Here is a 5,799-nt window from a genome sequence, read left to right on the forward strand (position 1 = left end):
TTGTTCACAAATAAATGCAGTACTTTTGAATCTTGAGTGCTGGACTGTTCTTGCAGGTACTCTATCTATAAGATCATCTGGAGCATCATTATAATCTCCTCCAATGACCACATGTGCTTCCCTATATTTGTTTTTGTGATCTTTGCCTGAGTTGTGTTATGTGTTATGGCTATATTAATTACAAACTCAGCAATGTCCCCTTTGAACTTGTTAAGGACGATGGCGACACCTGCTGATTGCTGAGAGGCATTGAGAGACAAAAATAACATTGATCACCCCACTGTGCTTTCCAAAACTTCATATCACCATCACCTGGATGAGTCTCTCGTAAAAATATCAAGTCAGCATTTTTTGGTCTACAGAACATAAGAACAGATTTTCTTTTACTACTGTCACACATACCTTTGACATTAAGAGATATTATTTTTAAGGAACTAAGATATAAGTGCAAAAAAAAAAATATGTATATATAAACTGGATGTCTGTTAGAGACAACTATGAAGTTATGAAGCTCTGAGATAGAAACTGTCAGAGAAATTAGATACTCTCAGGTAGAAATCTCTCAATATTGAGTATCTAAAAATCCTTAGGATCTCTCTTATTTTTTAATTAATGAAGTGAACTTATGGCTTAATCAAAAATGTAAGCATGAAAATAAAAAGTAAACCACCCAAAACGTAGGTTACACAGTAAACCTCAAGTAGTTGAATCACCTTATGAATCAGTTAACATTATTTTACGCAGCTAATCTCATACCGTCGAGAATGGCAACAGGGCTCTGCCATTTGGTCTTCTTTCCTTCAGTGTGTGCTTGCTTGACAAGCGGACAAAGTTTGTTTCTGCACTGTCTCTCCAAACAAGTTAGATCCTCCTCCATCCGAAGATTCTTTTTCGTCATGACATCAGCGTTTAGGGGAGCCCTCCATACCTTATACCTGAAGGTGCACATGGTAAACTGCATAATGATGGGGCATTCACTTTTATCCTCTCTAAGGTGCCCGACTCTATGCACAGTGTCAACCATGAATCCAAGCTTGTTCTTCTCCTCTTGGACAATCTGAACGATGATCTCCAGTACTTCCTTTCTCACAACCTCGTTGTTGCTCTCTGGGGAAAAGACGGAGATTCCACCGTTTGCTGTACCGTCCACCTCTTCTTGTCTGTCCTGCAGGGTATTAATCTGATGGTTCAACTTCTTCACTGTGTCATCTGGTCCTTTCCACTGAATTTCCAGTCCTTTCATGTTTTCTTGCACGGTAGTGATCTCAGCTGTGTTTTTATTTACCATTTGCCCAAGTTTAGAGAAATGGTCATTCAGCCCATGAATGGCTTTTAGGATGTCAGCATTGGATACCGCTTCATCTCTCCCTTCTCTCTTCAGTGCAGATCTTTTTAGGGTCGGGACTTTTGATAGGAGTCTGAGGTAGAGGTTGTTTTTTTGGTACTCGATAAATGTCCAAGAGCTTAAAAGAAAGCATCTGCACAGGCCAAAATCTTGGCCTTGCCCTAAAAGTCGTGTAAAGATGTAGCTATTGCTGTCTTCAAATGGAACTCGTGAGCTCATTATTACGACATGGTGAGTCATGTACACAATATGCTTGCCGTTCAAGGCTTTCTGGTGGTGGTAGAACAAATGTTTAGACAGAGGAGGAGACTTTGTGATATTCAAAACACCAAAACACTGGACATTGTGGTCAAGATAATCACTGCAGCTAACATCCTGCAGAATATGTGCATTGAGGTGTTCAGTATATGTGAGGAACATCCTTATGGATGTCCAAGACAAGGCAGTGCAATATTTGATGGGACTATAGAGATGCATATAGTGTACACTTATGAAGTTCTTCATGGCATGACACCATTTTCTTTTATGACATTTGCAGGGGATATTTGGCATTTTCTTTGTAATCAACAGATGAATAATACATGAATGACTAAATAAATAAATTGTTATGAATTTACAATACAATAAATATAATTTAACTGAATAAAAAGGCTTCATTTGTTCTCATGTTGTTACAAACTCTTGGATGCATTTGGACCTAACTAGACATTTTTGGTGTGTAGACATTACAACATTACTGAAACATGCTATGAAGCAGCACAGGGAGACACCACTGGAAAAAAAAGCTTTTGAATGGTTTAATTATGTAATGTGTACTTAAGCGCATGAATTTAACAGTTTCAACTGGTCAAACAGTGCTGCATAAAAGTTCAACATTCAATTAAATAATTCATTTAAAATGCATAAAATGTGTAACAAGACAAGTTAAATTAAATGTAGCTTATTTGATTGAGAACTGCAGACAGTAGAACAGTAGAGGATTTCCAGAGCTTCATTTCAAGTACATTGACATTTGTTATGTCCATAAAAATAACATAACAAAGGTACATTTGATTTTCTTTGAGCAGTAAATAAAAACAACTCCAAAAAGGCACAGCTTGCTTTTAAAATAAGACCACACATAACCATATAAAGAGCTTGTTTGTATAAAAGTAACTGACTAAGCAAGACTAAGTAGTCCAAAGCCAATATGCTGTGTGTGCGTGTGTATGCGCAATTATCCACCTGTGTTGTGTCCATTTCTCATCCCTTCCCATTCCTCTTTTTGCTGTTCTCCTTACACACTTTTTCCTTGTCCCATTCTCTGTCCCTCCCCTAATACCAGCAGTCTTGAGTAAATGTGTTTGAGTTCAAGGCACATTTCAGTGGCTACATTCAGTTTGAGGTAGCGGATCCAAAACATGCAGAGTTTGTTGTCTACAGGTCAAACACTGCATAGTGCTTACAAACAACATTGTTTTTCGAGAAAAGCTCTAGTGAGTCCCTCAAACCGCTTGTGAAAGGACATCATTTCTCTGGCTTGCAGTATCAGACTCCCTGAGTTAGTCAGTCAGCTGGCTCTGTGCAGTGAGGCGAGTCCTCACCCTGAGCCTCCCACCAGCAGTGGTTGTGGGAGTGCTGGTGTGGTCAGCAGAGGCCTCAGCAGAGGCCTCAGCAGAGGGGCTACTGGTTGGTTGACCTCTTACAGAGGTGGGAGTTGCCAGTTGTCCTCCTTAGGAGGTGGGAGTTGATTGTCCTCTCAAGGCCTCTGATTTTCTAATTTCAACTCCCCTTTGTGTACCCACGACAGGGAAGGCAAAATCATGGTGACCCGCAGTCAGCTCAAACTACACATATCCTTGGCCAGTGGAGATGTTATCCTTCACTTTTTTGAAGGAATCCTCAAGTGTCTGCACTTGAAGAAACTTTCACTGGGACAAACTTAAGATTAAACTGCTTAGAAAGATTTTGAGATAATTTCCTGCCAAAACAGTTATTTGTGGCCGCGGGCCATACGAACTCTGGCCCCAAGCTTGGCTAAGGAGCTTGGCAACTTTTCCTCATTAGAAGTTGAGATGCTGCCTCATTAAATCAATTTTAAAAAAGGGTCTGCTCCCTAGAAAAGAACTGATGGACAGGTAGGTCAGCAGAGGTGGAGAGACCAGAGGTAGTAAGCTGGCAAGAGGAGCTGGAGAGGCTAGAGATGCTAGGTAGTCCAGTGGTTGATCAAAGTCCAGCTCAGAAGGTGGTAGATGTGTGTCCAATGGATGAGGGTAGATTTCCCATATTAAGAGGTTTTCTATCAAGAGATTTTAGTGTGCACATCCCCCTTTCAGTCAAAAGTTGTTGTTTTTTGGACATGTTAAGATAAAGCAGATTCCCAGTATCAAATCACACAGTCATCTTGTTTCATATTGAATCATTAATTTAATGAATTGTCACACACCCAACATCTACACGTACCTACATGAAATTACCTGCAGTTCTGGGTCCAACCAGAAATACAGAACTTATAACATATAGGATTTATCTAAAGATACAACATAAAAATGTCCACATACTTGGTTGTGAGAAGTCCTATCCTTACGATACATAATCACATCAAGGAAACTGCAATGGCTTCAACAATTTACCAGACCAATTCTGGCACTACAATGAGTAGTCATGTCAGCAAATAATATGCAAAACGTGTCCCAGCCATGCAGCTAGATTTTGGCCTAAATGCGCACACTCAGCTGGACCACACTGGTTTTGAAATGCCCACATAGCTGTGAGGCTTACAGCCCTCCACGTCAAAAAATTAACAGTTATTTTTAGATACTCAACACAACATGCGCAATATATTTAACTATGGGTCTCAAGTCTGCACTCTGTTTTGCAATTATCTATGCAAATAGCAGATAAAAGCAATAGAAATTACAGAATATGCTGACACATTTACAAACAAAACTTATGCTTATCTTGTCTAATTTTCCAATTTAAATAGTCCACACAATGGCCATGTCCTCCTGTCTATCCTCCCTTTTTTGTGTTTTACTCTGTTTGTCTGTGGTGGTTCTGTGTCCTTTGGCACTCCAGTGATTAGCCTGCAACTGGTTACTCTCCACTTGAAGTGCCAAACAACAGTCAGGTGCCCATATGACCACTGACAGAGGTTTTCCTCGCTGTAATCATTGCTCCTGTTCTATTCAATCTATTCATGAACAGCTCTCACATAAATCTGAAAGAGGAGCAGCTCTGTGGAAACTAAGTCAACTCTCCGGTTTTTGGCGCTGTCTGGACGCTGTATGTTGGATGAGTGCTGGGCAGTCTGGCTAATCCGTTTTCTCTCTCTCTTTCAGAGGGATGCTGTCGGGTGGAGACATGACGGCACCGAGGTGGGAGGTAGTGCTGTTCCTGGCGGCCGTCCTCTGCGTTTCCTGCGGCGCCAACCTCAAACACATGCTGTATCAGTTTCCTGAGGAGCAGCCGCCCGACACGCTGATCGGCAGCCTGGTGGCGGTCCAGGGCCTGCCTGACGCTGGAGATGGGCTCACTGTACCTGTGAGTGGACAACAACACTGGCGACATCTGCACCACCGAGATCCCCATCGATCGTGACACACTGAGGGACTGCCATGGCAACATATGCTTCCTGGACTTCAAGGTGTCCATCACTGACATGAGTGAAAAGCATTGACTCCAACCCGCAGCTGATCATGGGCGACATTGAGGTGCTGGACATCAATGACAACAAGCCGCAGTTCACCTATCCTCTACCTGTCTTCGCTTCGGTACCCTCTTCTCCATCCCCATGGCCATCGACAGGGACTCCGGAGATAATGGCATCGTTTTTTACTTGTTGAGAACTGGGCTGGACAACAACCAGTTCTTCGACCTGCAGGTCGTCCATGTTTATCCTTTTTTATTTCTTTATTTTAATTTACGAGTCCGTTGGGCGGACCGGAGAGGATGGATTTCAAATGTGTCTTTGACAACCAACTGATGAATCATTTATCTGAAAAGAGCCAGTTCAAAATGATTTGAAGAGTCTACGCTCTGGACTACAATTATAATGTAATTTAGTCAACATTAAGCCAGACAGGATGTTCCCACTTCTGAAGTGTCAAGTTTGTACAAACTGATTTACAAGAAGATGTTCAAGTTTCACAAGGAATGAATGGTTTGATTTGAAAAACAGGAGAAATTTTATGTTTTTGTTACATTAAAAAGGCAAAAACATGCTGAAAAACTAGTCTGCTCATTTAAGAAACAAGTCAGTCTCGCTGGTTAATTGTTTACTGGGAGATAAACAGTGTTTGTATTTGTGTTGGCCTTGGAGAGCAGCCAGCGCAGCTCTGGCCTCATCACAGCGGCACTGCGCTCCAGCAGCTCAACTGTTCAATACACAATTCTCAGAAGCTGTCAATAAAACGCTGTTTGGTGATGTCTGCTGCGTGAAGCCACACTGGAGGAAAGGTAATCAGTGGGCAGGA

The 5,799-nt window shown here is 41.6% G+C and overlaps 1 pseudogene; it reads left to right on the forward strand.

Moving 5' to 3' along the window:
• Positions 1 to 4,687: 4,687 nt before the first annotated feature.
• LOC121901477 lies at positions 4,688 to 5,186 on the forward strand (annotated as a pseudogene).
• Positions 5,187 to 5,799: the final 613 nt, after the last annotated feature.

Source organism: Thunnus maccoyii, chromosome 8, assembly GCF_910596095.1.
Source record: "Thunnus maccoyii chromosome 8, fThuMac1.1, whole genome shotgun sequence".
NCBI classification, from domain to species: Eukaryota; Metazoa; Chordata; class Actinopteri; order Scombriformes; family Scombridae; genus Thunnus; species Thunnus maccoyii.